We start from the raw sequence: 21,413 nt of genomic DNA, 5'->3' as shown, positions 1-21,413 counted from the left end.
CAATTGAAGCGATGTTGAATTAATTGTTCTTGAAGATTGTGGGTCCCCATTTTGGTGTGAAGGGAACTTTTGTCCTTCTCCATTTTCTGTGTATATGACTCATTCTAAGCAGCTTCTGGTTACCTTCAGAAGATGAAGACGAATCTCTTCTAGGATTTTTCTTTACACTTCTGGTGATCTATATAGATTGAAGGTGTTCATTGCCCACTCCAAACATCGTCTTTTAAATATCCCAATCTTCCTTCTTCTTGGTCTATATTGCTGTATCGATTCTACTTATGGGTTTACAACCTGTGAAGGTTGTTTTGGGAAAACTGAAAGATCGTTCCTGTTCTCCTTCGGTGAATTATCTGTCTGGCTTATTGAGCGATATTGTTGGGTTGATTACTCATTTTGCCTTTTTTATATGTAGTGTACCTGTAATATATTAATTAATAAGGACTCTTTGTCAAAGTATTTATCACAGAGATGCGAGATCTGATTGAATTTAGAACAAATCATATTGTACACAGATGACTGGAACAATATATTTGTTCTGGGCGTAGTACGCTTGAACAAGCGTACGGGTCTAGAACTTGGGCGTCCTACATGAAATCCTACTCTAGCGAGTAGATGTGCCATTCAAGGGTCCATGAAGGAACCTCAAACAAACAACGCCCTTCCTGACATCAAGCTTAACTGCACCGAATTTATTCAACAAAACAGCATGATCTTACTCGAAAAAACTTCTCTGAACAGCCTCCATTAGTCCGAGAGCTGGCAACGAAATTCGGCATAAGTTATGTAATGGCGTATAATTTAATATGATATGTACAGGGTGGGCAAATTTCGATGTTTTAGCACTACAGCTTTTAAACCAGAGGAGATAGACAAAATCTGATACCCTATTCTCGTTCTCTTTTTCTGAGAAACTTATAATAGTAGTAGTGATTTTTGGCCACTTTCTTCTGTTTTCGAGTTATAAGCAAAAATTGGAAAATTGGCGATATCGAAATATGTTATGTTTTTTTGAATAGGAACACTAGTTTTCTGTGCAATTTTTTGAAAGCTTAATTTTTACTGATTTCAAAAATATATGATTTGTATTGATATAAATAATAGAAAACGGTCAAAAACCTTTTTTCGCAATATTTCTATGGTTTGAACTTTTGACGAGCACAGAAAAATAGAGTAGTTTCCTATAGCAAAAGCAGTCTCCTTCCGGAAATGTCATTTTTTCTATGCATTTTACCAATTTTCACAAAATTTGAATCAAGATATATTTAATAAATTTTCATAATAATGAAAAGACTTATAGAAGGAGACAGGGGTAATCATACGATGCTATATTTTTCTGTGCTCATCAAAAGTTGAAACCATAGAAATATTGAGAAAAAAGGTTTTTGACCATTTTCTATCATTTATATTGATACAAACCATATGATGTTATATATTTTTGAAATCAGCAAAAATTAAGCTTTCAAAAAATTGCACAGAAAACTATTGTTCCCATTTGAAGAAACATAACTTTGGGTATTAGCTTCGTAATTTAAAATCCTGCAAAAAAGGTGAGTACGCCACTGGATTCTACGTAAAAAAGTGCCTGTATAATGTTTCAATTTCAGAGCTCTATCATCAGTATTAGCGGAGATATAAATTTATTTCAATATCGTCATTTTTCCAATTTTTGCTTATAACTCGAAAACAAAAGAAAGTGGCCAAAAATGACTACTACAATTGTCAGTTTCTCGAAAAAGGAGAACGAGAATGGGGTATCAGATTTCGTCTATTTCCTCTGGTTTAAAAGCTGTAGTGCTAAAACATCGAAATTTGCCCACCCTGTACATAAGTCAGCACCCACTCTCAAGGTCAGGTAGTGGAACACCTAGCGGCGACGCGCTTTGATGTAGGTATATGAAATTACAACACAGTCTACAAGTATTTTGTAATGATTGAAAATTGTCACTGGTTAATAGAACAGAAAACTTGAAAAAGTAGTCAGATCTCATTTTAGTGAAACGCGGTGTGTCAGTACACCACATAAGTTGCTGCCTTGACGATGTTGTTTCAGAAGAATTGTATTGGCTTAAACTGCATTTACTGCTCAAATATCATATATTATTTGTGAATAAAATATTCAGACCACATATCAATAGAAGAGAGGCAGTCAGCAGTCACCCCAAAGTACGTATATTGATTCAGAAAATCTCTGCTATTACGCACGATGAATTCATACATTCTTGGCCTCGTACCAAGTAAATGATTAACATGAGGAACAAATGTAAAACTTTGATCAAAACAACGCCAAGATCTTTTATCTCCGTTTTTTTGCTCAGAACGCTGCCATCAAGACTATAACTATACAATAAATAGTTCTTTTTCCTGGTGTACGTGGCGACATTGCACTCAAAAATGCTCAATGGTAGTTGATTTCTGCCACAACAAATCAAGAATGAGTTCACAAAGCACGCTGCAGGAAACGCAGTCTTCAGTAGAGCCTATATCACCAAAGATTTTGAAATCGTCGGCATGAGCCCATACACGAATAGGATTAATTAGATGCATCCTCACTTGTTCAAACTTCCGGGAGTGGATAACTGGAGTGGAAGGCCTCTAAAATTCCCTGATCGACTTTTTGTTCCAGATCGTAATGCGAGAGGTTTGGCCAATTAGTTTCGAACTGTTGTAAGTTTTGCTTCAGATGGATCTTAATGGTGGATCTGTTCCTCTTCTGTTATTTTATATTCGATTATCCTATGGTCAGAGATTGATGGTTTGGTCAACATTTCCCAAGATTTAACACCTCTTCTAGAGGCTGCGTTGAACATTGTCACGTCCAGAACCCCTCTTCTTGCCCTAGTGACAGAACCAGGTGCTGTCCCCACTTCCTTGAGATAGTCCTTCATTCTGCCAGAGTTCTGCAGGCCAGAATAATCTCCAATTCAGTAACGTTATTAGTTCTCAGATCTAAAAATTCTTCAATCAGAATTACCATTCAAACTTTGTGCCCTGGGTATGAAGCCCCCTGTTCGAACATTGATCCTTTGTATTTTTCACTTTTCTGTTCTTCGTTCACTACCACATTATTTTTGGCAGCGAAGGGAATACGACACAAGAAATTCTTTGAGCTCTTTTTCTGGCAGAACTTTATCGAGCCCTTGCGAGTATATACACGCTTCTTCAACAACTTGGCATATGCCAAGTTGTTGAAAAAGCCTAATTGCAATATATGCGAGCTTTATCATTCTCAAAAACTGCTTTGGTCTTTGGAGGTACAAATGAGAGCTTTGGTTATTTGTCTATGCCATAAACTTCTCTCAGATGGAAGTTAGGAATTCGCATTGTGTCTCTCTATATACCCTGATAAAGTATGAATTCTGCAAGCGGACAAGATGTGCATAAGAGTTTTCGTCGATCACGGCTAGCCCTGCAAGATGTTGAGGTGACCACTTGCATTATATTCTTCTTATACTACCTAGTATTCTAGTATCTAGTATCACTCCATCTTGATGAACAAATCCTCCCGTTTCCGACATCAGCTCAGCCGACTCCAGAGAAGCAGAAGATGATTTTAACAGCAAGTCATGGTCTTTCAATCTCTTGAAATATATAAAGTATATGTTCACTCATATGATATTCGAATGAAAACTTCAGTTTTGCTTGTCTAATCTGGCTTTCTAATATCTTTTGTTTTGCTGGCGTGATAGATTTTCCTCCTAGCTTAAGATCGATTCATATGTCGGATATTAGCTTCTCCAAAGCACTCCAGCTCTTTGACTTTGATTTTATGATGAGCTACTATTCCCTTGAGTGGGTCTTGACCTCTCAATAATCTTATTCCATTTCCAACTTTTGTGTATAATGTTGGTATTGCAAACTTTGAAACCCCTGTCTTCCTGCATTCGAGGAAAGTATATCCTTTGTATCGAAGAGTTAAAGTTACAGTTTGTTCAGCGCATCTGTCGAATCCCCCAGACCTGCTACCGCAAGTACCGCGACCAAAGCGGTCTATTGTGGCACACAAACAAGATCAAAGAGCTAAACTTCTACCTCCAGTGCCATCTTCCAAAGGGAAGAGGTGATAACAGAGGAGGAGTAGTTCATGAGATCGCCTTGAACCAGCCTGAGCGAACCTTGTCTGCCGCTGGGCAGTCACTGAGGATATGCTCAATGGTTTCGTCCTTCTATAAGCAAAGAGATTCCTTGTATATCGAAGAGCTAGGATGCAGGCTACGATTCATATTCAAACTCTTCTATCGAACTCGAGAATTTCATTCGCCGTCCATTTAACTACCCTGAGAGAGTAGTTGACTCTCCAGACTGCCAAATTGTTCATAGGATAAACGTAGGATAAACTAACAACTCTGCAGTTAATGCATTCCTAATTTAAGTTATCTCCAGAGCACCACTCTCTCACATTCATTTGTTATTAAAAAAAACGAAAATGAAATATATAACGTTTTTAAAATTATTACATAATCATCACAGCTCTTCTTGACAAAAAAACACTTAAGGAGTGTTTGAAACATTCTGAAACACGATTCCCCAAGTGAGCAGTCCACAAACTAAGGATGAGAGCCATCATAAATATAGAGGTGGAGCCAATGTTATAATACGATCACGTCATCGAGTTCGAATAATCCTACTGTACCAGATTCTAAAACATATGTGGCAACTACGCTGGACGCAACAACATGCTAATGGTGAAAGATTGAATAAAATTCGGACGCAGCATTGTGCTACATATGAAAACAAAATATACGCCGGACGCACTAATGGTAGGACCATGAAAGGACGCAATAATGTGCGTATATCAACTTCTTTATTAATAAAGATATTTGAGATCTGAAACGACCAAACTACGTAATTTTTTGCGTAGATTAATATACTTCGATCAGATTCCACCTAGGTAGCGTATTTCTGGGAGACGCAATAAGGTTGCTTTATGAAAGGACGCAATAAAGTATGCCAGATGTAAATATATATATATATATATATATATATATATATATATATATATATATATATATATAATATAAAATGTATTGCTATTCACATCATTCACAATTTGATTACGATTTGTTTTTTCTCTATCTCGTATAAGGTTTGCATTCCCAAAGAATTCACTGAAAGTATTTGCCAAGTTCTCAAGATCTTTAGTTTTTTCGAAAATATTCTTACCAGAATTACCTCTTCCAGTCAATCTTTTGAGAATGCTCCAAGTGGTTTTACTTTTATTGTTACTATTATTGATTAATGTTCTGAAGTAGTTTTGATTCATTTCTCGTAGTTTCTTATCATATAAATATTTGATTCTTTTATACTCCTTCACATATTTAGAATTATGAGACGATATAGTGAACAAAGCATCCAAATGCTGTTTAATTTTCTGAACTTCGGGTGTTATAGGAATTTTGTGCCTTTTATTTTCTCGAATAAACTTAAATGGAAAAACTTCATCGAAAATGTTCCTATAAACTTCATGAAATGTGTCCCATAATGAATCAACACTAGTGGAAAAATCGCTCACAATGAAACTGAAATCCATCCTTGATAAAGATAACACGAATGCTAAAATAGTTGACTCGTTAATCAATCGAATTTTTCTTCTTATACCCGTATTTTTTGACAATGGAGAGAAAGTAAATACCTGAGCAATATGGTCAGAAAGAAATTCATTTTTCACACACGCCGTAGTGTCATCCGTTATATTTGTTATTATGTTATCAAGGCAAGTCGCAGACGAAGAAGTCACCCTTATTGGTTCATGAATCATTAACCCAGCACCGAAACTTTCAAGAATAGATATAAACTTGTCAGAAAAATTATTTTGTGAGAGAACATTGATGTTGAAATCACCTGAAATTATGTATTTAGTCGATTCTCTTGTGAGTTTATCAAGTATGTTGTGCAAATTCTCGAAGAAAATTTCAACGTCAGATGCTCTACCAGTACATGGGCGATATATGCAAACAATAACAACCTTGAAACTGTCAAAAAATGCTTCAATCGCGCTACACTCGAATACATATGGGACAGAATCGACAAGCCCAGCGCGCACCTTGCAATTAATACCTTTCCTACTGAAGATCGCACATCCTCCATGAGCACCACTCACACGATTGAACGCCGATATTAGTTCATAATTTTGTAGCCTATAATGCGGTAGTTCTTCTTCACTCCTCCAATGTTCCGTAACTGTCACAAACGAAGCGTCAACACTGTTTGCAAACATTTCCAATTTGTTGAAGGAATTTCCTATGAATTGCAAATTTTGGTGTATCAAGGTGTATATATTTTTACTTAAGTTGTTTTTTCCTTCCTCTCTAGACGAAATAAAAAATCATTCAAACGAACCCCCTCTGGCCATATTTCTGGATTCTTCAGCGCTAGGAAGTCAGATTCAGGAACCGATATCTTAAAGGAAGAATATTCCTCCGGCCTGTTTGACTTCAGTTTAAAACACTTGATATCAGATATACCACAGTTATTCAGGTATTCAACAATTGAATTTTCTGCCAAGGTGGGATGTAGATTACAGATATGCAGGTGTTTCAATTTAGGAGCAGACTTAATAGGTACCTATTTGATCACTCTTACATGTACCCAATATTCCTCTGTTGGATCGGTTAGATTTTCTCCCCTTTTGAACTACAGTGAAACCATCATTGCAACCATCAGTGGTCAACGCCGTTACAGCTTGAGATTCTTCCAACATAGGCCGACCCACGGCAAATCCATTGATAGCTGTTGTTTTATTACTTTTAGGTTTGGGATTAGCAGTAGCAGTTACTTCCTGAGTTTCTTTTCTAATTTCTTCGGAATTCTTAACAGATCTTGTTCTTTCGCGTCCTTCAGAAGATTTATTAGATATCACCTCCACTTGTAGGTTTGTTTTTTCCAGTTCAGAAATCTTTTTGACTTCAGTATATGATGCTTTATTTTCAGCATTTTCGATGTATTTGATCAATTTTGTATTTTGTTCTCTTAAGCTCGAGACTTCACGGCGAAGATTAGAAATCTCAAGTTTTAGATTCTCCATTACAGGCGTAAACAGATCACTGATTGATTTGGCTAAGATCTCCCTAATGCAATGGACAGATTCAGCCGATAATGGTCCCACTTCTGAACAATTCTCTTCAACGGAATCCACTTGAGAGGTTATGTCGGTTGGTAAACATTCTCCACAGAACCAAGACTTAATTGTTCCGGATTTTTTCAATTCCTCCAGTTTGTCCACTGTTATATTAACACACTGTGTATGAAAAAGATGAGAACTATTATTAGAGCATTGTATTGAATCGTCATAACGACTTATCGATTTTAAACACCTACTGCACGTAACAGCCATCTTGAAAAAAAAAAAAAATAAACGATAAGCTTCAGTTTGGTAGCGCCCATCAGTGAAAATGTAGCATTTCATTTCAAATAAGTTGATATTTCACGTATTTGAATGGAATTTTTGTGAAATCAGAACACTCTTTACCTACTTTTACCAAAGAGGATTATTAACGAAGCTTCAACAGATGAAATAATTGTTGAATAATTTTTTCAAGTTTTATATCTACAGACATATCCAGTATTTTGTATATTTTTACTCTTCATAGCAAAGGGAGGGTAAAGTTCACCGGTAAAACAAGTTTTTCAACCAAATATATGGCAATAGCTTTCGAAAAAATAGTGAAACTTATTAATAATCAACGACTTCAACGTCAAACTGAAAACAAATAATCCAAAGAACCGCGAATCCGGACTTGTCTCTTGTCATTTTGCTCACCAGCTGATCGTCCAACTCGCTGCTCGAAGTTGGTGCACTAATAACCGTTTTATTTGGGAACAGCTCAGGGGCGAGAAGCTCGGAGCTGTACCGGTGCATGAAGCACCAAAAAGAAAGCGCCTAATGAGTCCGGACCAGAGTTTTTTCAAATTTAGATGATTTGTTTCATTGAAACTTAAACCTGAGAATAAATTTTCTGTCGAATCGACCAAAAACATCAGGAGATATAGTCAAACGAAATTTCGAGAACTTCAAGAAAACTCCCTGCATTTCCAAAATGGAGTACCTAAGACACATATATGAGATATTTTTGAACTCAGCTCAATGTCCTCTATTCAGGGTTTTCGTTTGTCCGGTTACTCGTAAAACACCCTCTATAGTGACAGACAGCAGGAAGCGACTTTCTTTTATAATATGTAGTGATTTGGTTGTGAAATATGTCACAAATACTCTCCTATGAAAATAACGAGACGATAATACATTGATTACCAAGAAAAACAAAAATAATTCTGACAATGTTTTATATTTGATATTATTGTATTTTGAAAATACATGTGAAGGAAAATCAATAATTTAAAATCAATAAATTATAAAATATATACACACATTATTGGAACACATAACTTGCATATATGTAAAAAGAATAATCATGATTACTTCTTATATATTTTCGAGCTAGTTCAGACAACTTAGTTCATACAAGATATTTAAATTTACATTAATTTGAAATTATGTTTACAATTATATGTAAATTATTCCAAATGTCCTACTTCTTTTACCTAGGCTTCTCAGTTTAATCCTTTTTTTCTCCAATGAAAGTTTCGCTTTCATCTACTCAGGTTATCAGCCATAAGTAATTAATCTGATTGATAATTTATTTTCTTGCATTACTCTCTTGCCTAGCACAAGGCCAATCTTTCAATACGCAGGTCCTTTCTAAACGGAGGCTTGTGAAAGTGAATTGTTTATAAGTTGAAAATTCAATAAACTCTTTTATGATTTCCATTCACTTACCAGTGAGTTTTTTGTGTAAATTTCAGAATCGAAAGATCTGGTTATTAGCCATAATTAATTAATCCATTATTGAACGTTCTCTTTTCAGTTCTTTTCTTGCATTTTTTCCTGGGCCAGCTCAATGCCCATCTTACAATACCACACCAAATGTCGAGTTGAACTATTTATCGTTAATATGGTCTGCAGGTTCTATCCAAATGAATGAAGAATTCTGAAATTGAATTTTGTATTAGTTGAAAACTCAATTTACGCTTTCATGATTTCGATAGAATCAAATTGAATTAAAATGTTGCACTTACCAGTGAGACCTGCATTTTCTACTAAACTATCAGCGGCTTCCCACTTCCCAGAGATCCATATAGCCCAGCAAGTACGTCAAATGCTGGTTTCTCTTCTCTTCTCTTTAAACAACTCATATCTACATGCACGATTGAAATATGAATCATTGTTTCTATTTGACTGGGTATATAGGCTTAGGATTTGTACTGAAAATTGAGTTTTTCGCTACTCCTTTCACTGCTTAATAATTTCAAAGCACCAGTGCATCGTTGAATACGGGATCGAATATCAGTACCGTGTTTAATGACGTCACTCGGGACTGGACACGAGTCCCGAGTCGGGACACTAGTCACAGCCTATTAAATACTCTGCCTCAGAGTCTGATTAATGCTCGACATCTGCAAATGAACGTTCCTCTCGGAAGTCGCGCATGATAATTATAAAAAATATCTTTGAAGACTACCGTAGTTGGGAAGCCGACGATGCTAAATCGGGATTTACTCGAGCGTCGTGGAAACCTAGTGGATTTTGAAGATTAGATGGTGAAAAAAAGGTTCTATGATGTATGCACTTTCAGCAGTGGAGAAAGCGTCTGCAGGTTTTCAAAGATATAAAAAAAATCGTTAGGTGTACACACTAGAGCGTGTCAGATTGAGACACTGTATATGCCCTACGTGTATCAGCTTGCCTGGTAAAGCTGGTCGTTTGAAAGAGTTGAAAATGACAAAAAAAAATTCGAGCGTGTCAGATTTTTAGAGGATATGTTAATTGAACCCAAAGGAAGCTACTTTTCAAAAGACTGACAATTCGGACGTGACGCAAGGTCACAGCGGTCAGATTTTCATACAGATGATTAATCTCGGTATTGCAGACGTGTTGACACATATTACGCTTTATTTTTGACCGTTTGAGCAGCTCCTGGGCAGCTCCGGTGCATCTCGCTCGAGCACCGACGCGTTCTTTTTGATTGGGGCGTGAAGCACCTTTTTTTTTTGGTGTAGCAGGGGGAAAATCTGCAAGACAGACGAACCGCCCTTAACTCCTGAGGGGGAACAGTGTGGGGTTTCTCACTCTCCTGAGCTCGAGACCCACTAAAAACCCTACTGCTTCTTGAATTTTGGTTCCAGGCATTTGCCTATAAACCGTTCATCTCTTGGTCGGTTTTCTTCTCGCACACTATCGTGCTGGGATTTGTGTGTTTATCCTCTATTGGATTAACACTTTATTGAATTTTTCAATAAGTTTTAATCTCTTCTTAATTGATCTCTTGGTCTCCTTCGGTAAATTCGCATTCTCCTTTTGTCTTCCTCTGGGTCGTAGTCCACTAGTCTCCTGAGTTCTTGATTCGGATGGTTTTTCGCTGTTTCGAATAATTTCTCTGCTTTTCTGTTCATGAATTCCGTTATGGTTTCCCATTTCAGGTCCTTATAAATCTGTCTATTCCTGACAAACCAAGGTGCATCTATTGCACATCGTAGCAGCTTGTTTTCAGTGGCCTGAATTCTTTTGATATGGCTCTTTGCCGCGAAACCCCAGGCAACTGATCCATAAGTCAGTTGAGGCCTAGCAACGGCTTTGATTATCTTCAATTTTGTCTCTTTCGACATGTGGCTTCTTCTTCCTATCAGAGGATAGAGTCTATTCATCGCTGCTTTCGTTTTGTCGATTGCTTGTTTGATATGACTTTTCCAGGTAAGTCCTTTGTCAAGCGTTATTCCTAAATATTTGGCTTCATTTTTCCAGTCGATTTCTTCGCCGTCAACATCCAGTTTTGTTGTGGGTCGCAGTCTTCTCTTCTGTAGTAATATTGCTTGGCTCTTTTGTCCATTGAGCTTGATTTTCCACTTTATGCACCAGTCATTTGTTTCGTCAATCGACTCTTGTAGAACTCGTTCTATTATTACAGGGTTTCGGTGTCGACTTGCTATGCCTGTTTCGTCAGCATATAACGTTAGCATGGTTCTTGGATTTTTCGGAATATCGTGGATGTATATGTTGTACAGAAGTGGCCCAAGTACTGATTCTTGGGGTACTCCAGCCTCTATATCTCTTGTTGAGGAGCATTCTCCTCCCACTTTTACGTAAAATCTTCTATTTTTGAGATAATTCCTGATCAACTTGCACATTTTGATCGAATATCCAGCACATCTCATCTTATATATTAATCCTTCATGCCATACTCTGTCGAATGCTCTGGCGACGTCTAGTAAAACAAGACCTGTAGCTTGTTTATTTTGGAATCCCTCTGTTATGTACTCTGTGAGCCTTAATAATTGTTGTTCTGTTGAATGCTCTATTCTGAATCCGAACTGTTCTGGTGGTATTAGTTCCAGATTTTCGGTTTCCTCATTTAGCCTCGTGGCGATAATTCTTTCTACTACTTTTCCTAACGCCGACAGTAGACTTATCGGTCTGTAGTTTTGTGGAAACTTCTTCTCTTTGAATGATTTATTGAATACTATGACTTCTGCTGTTTTCCATTTTTCTGGGTAGTGTTCTGTCCTCATAATTCTATTCGCGATATTTGTTAGAGCGGCTATACCTTTTCTAGGTAATTTCTTTAACATGACATTCGTTATTTTATCGCTTCCGGGAGCTTTCCTCTTCTTCAAACTTCTAATTATTTCCCTGATTTCATTTGGCGATGTTGGCTTGTCTATTTCAGCAGTCGCTGGTAATTCATCCATTTCTTCAACCAGTTCTTCCAAATCTTCATTATAGTCGTCTATCCTGTAATTTATTCTCGATTCTCGTTCGATCGAGTCCGCCAATGCATCTGCCTTATCAGTATTAGTATACGCCATTCCCCTTTCTCCGTGTAGGGCTGGAATTTTAGTTTTTTCTCCTCGTAGGCTTTTTTGCATTCTCATTGCAGAATGATCGATTGTATTCAGTTCTTGAACCCTTTTGTTCCATCTGCATGTTCTTAGATCTTTCAGGGCATTTTTCAGAACTTGGCTATGTCGGTTGAGGTTCCTTCTATTTAGATCATTTTTGTTCATCCTATATATTCTTCTGAGTCTTCGATTTTCTTGTATAAGATCTTTTACTTCTTTAGGCCTATCGCCATGCGGATGACTTGGTGCTGGTCTCTTCACTCTTCTCGTGCTTTTTTCGTAAGCTTTCAATATAATCTCTTCCAGTTTATCAACCGCACATTGCAGATCGTCTGGAGTGCTTATTGTTGGAATTTCTGTTATTTCCGATTGTATTAAATGGCTGTATTTAGTCCAATTGGTATATTCTCTTATTTCCAGCAGTTTTTCTGTTGGTTCTTCTCCAATTGTCAATTCCACGGGATTGTGGTTTGAGGTTCCATCTTCCAAAGTTTCAATCGAGAATTCTTGAGTTATATTTTTCAATATCGCGATATCTATTACATCTGGTATTCCTCTTCCAAAAGCAAGATATGTCGGTAGCTCTGGTCCAATAACTATGGCTTTTTGTTTTTCGGCGAAATCCTTGAGTTTTTTGCCATTTCTATTCTCTGTTATGCTATTCCATAATGGGGATTTACAGTTGAAATCTCCGATGGAGATTTTCGGGTTTGATCCTTCCGACATGTTGTTCATCTCTTCTTCCAATAGATTGTTTTGTGGTGGCTTAGACGCCGAGGTTATTTCGACTCTTTGCCGATTTAATTCGGCAACAATCCTCACTTTTTCTGTTTTTCCTTGTGTTTCGTCGGATCTACTTTTAAAGTAGTGTTTCAGATCTGTTCTCACCAATATTGCTACTCCTCGTCCGGTGTTTGTAATTCTGTCACATCTATATGTTTCATAATTCATGAAATTCAGTCTTCTGTTCCGGTTTATTCTTGTTTCCTGTAGGGCTATAATATCAGGTTGTCTTTCTGATATTATTTGTTCTATCTCGGCTTTCCGAGTGTTGATCCCGTTTATGTTCCACGAGATTATCTTGAGGGATTTCTTCCTAATATCCGTAAGGTCCATCCGAATTTAGTTTACTAAATAATGCTCGGAGTTTTTTCTCCATTTCCCTCTCAATTTTCAACATTATGTTGTTGAAAATTTTTTCCGTGAAGATATCTAAATCATCGTCTGATTCAGATATCTTTTTCTTCTCCTGTTGACTGTTCACAGCCTGTTTCATTGTGAGCTTTTTCTGTCCTTCTTTTTTCAATCGAAATGACTGAAAGAAAACGCGTTGTTGTCCGACATACCTTCGTTACATGAATTGCCCCCACTTCATAAGATTCGATCGACAGAATATTCAGAAACTCGGCAACGTTCTACTAGAAAATAAACTAAGGATGCGCATTCGTATTAACGACCACTGTTAATTTTTCGCCGTATTTCTTACTACTGGATTAGCATTCTAGAGTAATAATATATAATATGACTTCTATGGTCAATTCTGTCTGTGCCGTTTCATCTATCGAAGACACATCCGATGAAAAATTTTTCGATCTAAGATTAGGTACTATACCGATTTTCTGCCAAAAGTCAGCTCCGAGAATAAGATTATGAGACAAAAAAGGCACAACTAAAACATCAATCAATGCTATTCGTTCACAAACTTCGATAGGAACTGAAATGTAACCGAATATTGAACACTAATCTCCATTAGCACCCGTACAATGTGATCGTGAAGCTGGACGAAGTGATAAATTAAGCCTTTTCAATATTTCCCAACCAGGGCCTCCTACAATAGTAGATGATGCACCTGAGTCTAATATGCCCTATAACTTAATATCGTATATGGAAACCTGCATATCTTCTTGACTTACACTTTCCAATATATAATTTAAAACTGGAGCGAATTCTCCCATCTGAGAATTCTTATCCGAGCAACATCTAGTCGACCACCTAATGTTCCCGACTTGAGTTTCCCAAATACCGAGAGGTATTTTTCGAACACGAAGGACAAATTAAAACAGTGTAATCCGTTTTGTTACATCTATAACATTTCTTTCTCTTTGGTTCCTTACAAGCGTTGACCTTATGACCACGTAGACCACAATTGAAACACTTAATTTCAAGACTTACAGAATTGACGAGTTAGTTTCAGAAGACCCAATCTCTTCAGCGGCCAAATCAGGCTCCAATAAGTTTGTAACCCTTCTCGATGGAGAAGGTTTAAACGATTCGACAGAATACTTACAAGATTCTAGCATCCTGCCATACTTCAAAAGTTCTTCTATAGACTTAATTTCCATAAGACCTAGTTGAGTTTGGTGAAATGGAGCTGTATTCTTCAACAAAATTCTGAGGTGTAGTGGCTCCGATACAGGCATGGTGAGACGGTTGAATAAATTCGTCATTACGGCGATATACATACCGATAGTTTCATCAGGTGACAGTGTTGGTTTTTTTATTTCCTGGAAAAGGCGATCATTGTAATCAGGGGGCTGAAACTCCTCACGCAACGAAGCAACCAGAGAGAACCAACCTTTGACGCGACTTCCAGTTGCTCGATACCATACAAGAGCCTTTCCGGAAAACAAATCTATGGCCGAATTAAATATATCATCATGGGTAGCATTTCTAGCCACTCTTAAGTCTTCGACACGTTCTAAAAATGCGCTCAAAGAAAGGTAATCCTTTTTTCCGGAAAATTTCAAGTTCCACTGAGAAACCGGTATTTTTTTTTTTTACTTTCCCACACAGCATGGAATATTGCAGTGAAAAATTTCAAAATATTTTCAAGAAAGATTTCATTGAAATATTTATGAAAGGTTTCGAGAATATTTACGGCAAGAAATTTTCGCAAGATTGGCAGAATATTTCCATGATATGTAATAAATCTTTCATGAAATATGACTTCATAAGATTCATTAATATTTCATGAAATATTCTACGAAATTTTTATGATAGATTTTGCAATATTTCAGGAAAATGAATATCCATAGAAATCAGAATATTTTTGAGGAATATTTCTTAAATTTTTCAAAAAATATTTGCAGGAATATAAACTAAATATTTCTAATTCGTCTACATAATACATTGAAAAAAGCCTTAAAGTAATATTTCAGTGGAGGATTTTCGATGAAAAGCTGAAAGTGTAAAAATTATATCAATTTTCATTCCCGAAATCTTACTGAATGCTCTTTGAAAGATTGGCTGGCCAATAATTTGTATAAAGATCGCTAATATGTATGAAATATTTTGTCTTCCAAAGTACTGTTTTGATGCGCCGCGTTGAATATTATAAATTTTGATGAATTTTGAATTGTCTCAGGGTAGGTCCGAGTATGTAATTTTGAAAGATTTAAAAAAATTAACAATTTATTAATTAATTCTCCAAATAACAAATTTTAAAATTAAATCAATGATTCCTATCTAACCCATCTAAAAAATTCTTATTATATTCTATATACGGTTTTAAAAAATAATTTTCATTCAACTCACAATTCTATGCTACAGTCCTTATTTCATTTTATCAATCACTATGCTCTATCAGCTATCTATGGTTCTATTTCAATTCTCTCTTGATTTGTAAGGTTATGTTATTCTTTCTTCGGTTAATCTTTGTTTAATCAGCTGTCTCTGCTTCCTTCGTCGATGTGGTTATCTCTTGATGTCCAAACTTACGATGATTCCTTGAATTCAATGTTTATGATATCTTGATCTTGAATAAAGGTATGATGACCATAACAAGTTGTATCTTCGGTGAAAATTTTAATGTTTTTCTGTTATATAAAGGTAATTTCCTGTAATCAACTTTTAATGTGCTTTTATTTCAAGTTTGCTTCAGGTTTACTTCTTCAGAATTCACAATTTTCTTTCATAACTTCTCATAACAATCTTTTTTTCTTGCAACTCCCCAAAAACAAAAAACTCTCCCGTTTCCCCGGTTTTTTTCCTTCAATTTTTTTTTATCCTATCTTGATTTTTTCCATATCACTAATTTAAATTAGTCACAGAATAATTACAACAAATTTTCTTTAAATCTTTCATTTCAGCTCTTTACCTTGACATACCTGATTGAAATAAAGTAAATAGAAACTGTGGAATTTTGAATCTCAGAAATTATAATTCCTCACAGAAAAAACTGGTAAGGATTATGTATCTGAACATACATCATAATTTTGAAACCATAACAAATTCTCCAAAACAAAATACTGAAAATTCTCCTAATTGTAAATTGGGAAATTTGCAGTCTTTTGTTTTCTTTCATACCTACATAATTTTGAAGATGAAATACAAATACATTGATTTATCATTTTCTGGGATTGATACTCATAAATTTGAGAAATATGAAAAATTCCTTCCTTCAATTTAGATTCTGGATATCCCAACTCATAACTGTTCAAACCATTATCGTTTAAAATAACGAATGGTCCTTGAAATGGTAACATCAATTTTGCTGTTTGTTGTTTACGTCGATCAGTTTTTCTTAATGCTTTTACTATGACTAAATCTCCTTTTTTAAAAGTAATTTGTTTTCTAATTTTGAATTTTTGTTTTTTGATATATTTTCTGGCATTGATATATATTCGATTATTGACCTTACTAAGAATATTATTGTAATTGATAATATCTGCAATTTTCCATGGTCTTTCTGGTTCTATATTATACATTAATTTAATTGGGCTTCGTTCTGTAATATTGTTAGGAACATGATTGATATAAAATTCAATATTTTCTAATTCATCTTCCCATAAATTCTGTTTATTGTAACATGCTATTCGCATGAACTTAATTATCTCTTGTATGTATCGTTCACATGGATTACTATTTGGATGTCTTATACTGGTAAATGATAATTCAATTTTCTTGTGTTGCATAAAATTAATGAATTTCTTAGATCTAAAATAAGTAGCATTATCTAATATACATTTTCCAGGTTTTCCCACTATTTGAAAATAATTAATGAGTTTGCTTTTAAGAACTTTTTCATTAATACGTTTACACGAATAGCATTTTAGATATTTAGTGAAATGGTCTACTATTACCAACAAATGTTTATTACCATATCTAGAAATTACCAAGTCACTTAAAATATCCATAGACACTATCTGAAGAGGTTGGTGAGAAATTATACTTTTTGGTTCATTTTGATTGAAATAATTTTTTGTTTTAGCAAGTTGGCATATATGACATATTCTTGTGACATGCTTAGCTGATTTATAATCTTTTTCACTTAAATAGTTTTCTCTGAATATAATCCACAATTTCCTCGCACCTATGTGACCAAACTTTTCATGTAATTCCGTTAGAATTTTAAAACTCAAATCATTTGTGATGATATATAATTCTTTTTCTTTTAATTGCTGAACATAATACCCCTTTTTAAATTTTGATTTTTGTTTTAATTTTGAATCCAAATTTTGTTGATCTAACTTTACTAACTCACTCGAAAAAATTCCCCTGTCATTCATTAAAATGTTTAAACCAATCTGATAATTCTTAATTATTTTCTTATTTTGGGTCTGCCTACTCAGAAAATCAGCTATGATATTATTCTTTCCTGGAATATATTCTATGTCGAAATCATACTCCATCAATAACAATATCCATCTATGTACTCTGGAATTACCAAATCTATTCTTCATAATATGAACTAAAGCTGAGTGATCAGTTTGAACTGTAAATTTTTTTCCCAATATATAAAATCTAAATTTTGATATTGCAAATATAATTGCACAAAACTCAAGTTCTGATATGCTATAACCCCTTTCATATGTTTTTGTTATACGAAAAATAAAACTTATGGGAACTTCTACACCGTTTTGTATCTGTATTAAAACTCCTGCCAAACGGTCTATTGAAGCATCAGTTTTTATGATAAATTTCAAATTGTAATCTGGATGAGAAATTTTCAAATTATGGAAAAATATATTTTTAATTTCATTGAATGAAGTCTCGTGCTGTTCTATCCATTTCCATTGTGAATTTTTCTTTAATATATTTAACAACATGATTTCGTGTTGTGATATGTCTGGTATTAGTCTTTTGTAATAATTTATGGTTCCTAAAAAACCTCTCAAACTTTTAATATTAGTGGGTCTAGGTAAATTTTTTATGGCTTCAATTCTATCCTCATCCATACATACCCCTTCTCTATTAATTTCAAACCCTAAATATTTAATTTTATCTACAAAGAGCTCTATTTTATCTATGTTCAATTTCAAACCCTCTCTTTCTAAATTCTCTAAAATAATAGACACATGTTTAACATGATCCTCTTCTGTTTCAGAAAAAATAAGAATATCATCTATGTAATGTATACAAAATTGATCAAATTTGTCTAGTATACTATTCAGAGCTTTAACTGAACTAGAACAAGCTGATTGGAGTCCAAATGGTACAACCAAGAATTGATAAACTTGTCCATCTATCATGAATCCGGTATATTGTTGTGATTCCTTATGAAGAGGGATCAACCAAAAACTATGTAAAAGATCTAATTTAGTAAAATATTTTGCATGTGTTATTCTGCCAAAAACATGATTCATATTTATGGGGGTTTCATATTGGGGTTTCGTATATTGATTCAAATTTCTAGCGTCTAAACAAATTCTAATGTCACCTGATTTTTTTTAACAATTACTATAGGATTTATATAACATGTTTTGCTTTTAACTATAATTCCCTTTTGTTGAAGCTTTTCTAACTCAAATTTAACTTGCTCCCTGTAGCAATATGGAATAGGATAGTTTCTACTTTTAAAATTTTGTATATTAAAAATCTCAATTTTATGCACATAATTCTTAGCAATTCTGTTTTCGTTGTTGAATAAATTTTGAAATTTTAATATATTATTGAATAATAAATTTTTATGTTCCTCTTTGCATATCATTTGTCTTTTAATTATCTTCAGTTTATCTATATATGTCACTTCTTTATCACGTTCAAGGTATCTATTATCTTCATTTTGGCATAATCTATTATTAAAAGTAGAAACTTTCTTTTCAATATTTGAATCATTAATGTCTTGTTCTTTATTATAATTTGTAAAGGTTTCTTTTAAAGACAAATCATACTGAGGTATTCTCTCTTCATTTTTCAAATAATTTGGTATATCACTACTTCCGTCATTGGCAAAATTATCACAATTATAATTTTCATTTAAGTTTATGACTTCAAAATAATCAATTCTTTTATGAGGATTCTTCATAGGAGATTCATATATAATTGTATCCTCTATGGGCTTTACTTGAATAGCTTCCATAATAGGATCATTGAATGAAATATTATTAGTTATTTTCTTATCATGATTATAGGTATTATTTTCAACTGTATTATCTATTGAATCTATCATTTCTGTTAATAATTTGCCATGTCGGAAAACCTTCTTGTTTGATATATCAAATACTAATTCTAAATTATGCATGGTTTCAATGCCTAGAATAGCCTCGTATATCATGTCTTCAACCACCACAAATTCTATATTGAAATTTTGGTCACCGATTTGAATTTTTAAATGTATAATTCTATTATTTTGAGCTAATTTTTTATTGGTATATCCTATCATCTTGATTTGTGGTATTTTCATCATTGATTGTTGGTAATTTGGTATTTTTTTAATTATAGTCTCATTAATCAGATTCACCTCACTTCCTGTGTCATTCAACATTTGAAATTTTACATTATTACAGTTACAATTTAAATATAAAAGTGTGGTTTTTTCTATCGGTTCAGTCTCATCATCTAACGTTATAAATTCTCTAGGATGAGCGTAAGCAGTTTTTAATTGTCCGAGGCATGTATTTGAAAATCCTGTCCAGCATGAAGTGTTATTCTGTCTGGATCTGTTTTATATGTTCCGGTTTTTGGTTTTTCTGTCGTGTCTACGTTTTCTCTATATCGGTTAGAATTTTGTCTATATGTATTTTGTCTGTTAGTATGGTTATAAGTCTGATCTATTCTGATTTGCTTTATGATTATTATTCCAACGGTTATTATTATATTGATTTTCCTGTCTATTATATCGATTATATTGTCCATTTTGGTAATTCTGATGGTATTTGCTTGGATCATCAGATATATAATTTCTCTGATATTCATTTGGATTAGTTCTATTATTACTATTCAATATGCCTTGTACTCGTTGCAGATATTTAATCAATTCCTTTAAAGTAAGTATCTCTGTAATCATAATATGTTGACAAATTTGTTCCGGGTAATGATTTCTCATACTCTGTTAATTTAGGGCTTAGGTATCGTGCATTTTGATATATTTTCAGAGTATATTCAACGTAACTATCTTTAAAATGTTCACGATATTTTCCAGTTACTAATAATTTTTTTAATTTCTGATTGGACAGAAGCACTCCAATAAAATGATAAGAAATTTTTTTCAAATTCTTCAAAATTTTCAAATTCTTCTGATTGAATGGACCACCACAAATTTGCCTCTCCTATCATAGTTTTATCTATTACATTTTTAATCACTTGCCAATTTTGAGAAATGTTTTTCAATTTTTCTAAATATGAATTTGGATTCAAGTTTTTGTGATTACCATCAAACTTAAACTCTAAATTTTGATAATTTTGAAACAACATTGAACTGGTATTACTTGAATTTTGTAAATTTTGATATTCTGAATGAAGTATTTTAATTTGTTCTCTGTTATTACAAACTGTTTTATTCATAATTTCTATTGCAGGCCTAAAATTGATTGAGATATTTTCCGCTTCTTTCTCAATTTTGTTCATACATTCTTGTCTAACTTCCTGTATTGCTTTATCGGTGTATAAAATTAGATTTTGTTTAACATTTTCTATCGATTGTTCCAAATCATTTCGTATTTCTTGCTTATATTCTCTAATTTCAGTTTTAATTGAATTAAAATCTTTGGCCAAATCTGATTTTTGTACTTGTAAAAATTTCATGATTTGTTCCAATGTAGTTGTATTTTGGTCTTCATCATTGTTATCCCCAATAGATTTTTGTTGTACTTGTTCAGATACCTCTTCCTCACTCTCAGTCATAATCGATTTACTACGAGTCATCATTTGGATAAATTAAAGAATTTTAAATTTAGAAAGTTGAATTTTCAGATAAAGTGATAATTAAAAAAAAATATCTTTCAAAATGCCCAACTCGTTGGTCGCCAAATTGTTTTGATGCGCCGCGTTGATTATTATAAATTTTGATGAATTTTGAATTGTCTCAGGGTAGGTCCGAGTATGTAATTTTGAAAGATTTAAAAAAAATTAACAATTTATTGATTAATTCTCCAAATAACAAATTTTAAAATTAAATCAATGATTCCTATCTAACCTATCTAAAAAATTCTTATTTTTCGAACATTTTTCGAACACGAAGGACAAATTAAAACAGTGTAATCCGTTTTGTTACATCTATAACATTTCTTTCTCTTTGGTTCCTTACAAGCGTTGACCTTATGACCACGCAGACCACAATTGAAACACTTAATTTCAAGACTTACAGA

The 21,413-nt window shown here is 34.0% G+C and overlaps 1 long non-coding RNA gene across 1 annotated transcript; it reads left to right on the top strand.

Moving 5' to 3' along the window:
• The first annotated feature begins 15,383 nt into the window (after positions 1 to 15,383).
• On the top strand, positions 15,384 to 18,694 carry LOC123317927. Its single transcript, XR_006538219.1, has 3 exons — positions 15,384 to 15,714; positions 15,975 to 16,066; positions 18,212 to 18,694. It is a non-coding gene; the product is annotated as an uncharacterized LOC123317927 (long non-coding RNA).
• The last annotated feature ends 2,719 nt before the right edge of the window (positions 18,695 to 21,413 follow it).

This window comes from Coccinella septempunctata, chromosome 7 (genome assembly GCF_907165205.1).
Source record: "Coccinella septempunctata chromosome 7, icCocSept1.1, whole genome shotgun sequence".
NCBI lineage: Eukaryota > Metazoa > Arthropoda > Insecta > Coleoptera > Coccinellidae > Coccinella > Coccinella septempunctata.
Note: the sequence above shows the minus strand (reverse complement) of the source record. Positions and strands in the feature narration are given on the sequence as shown.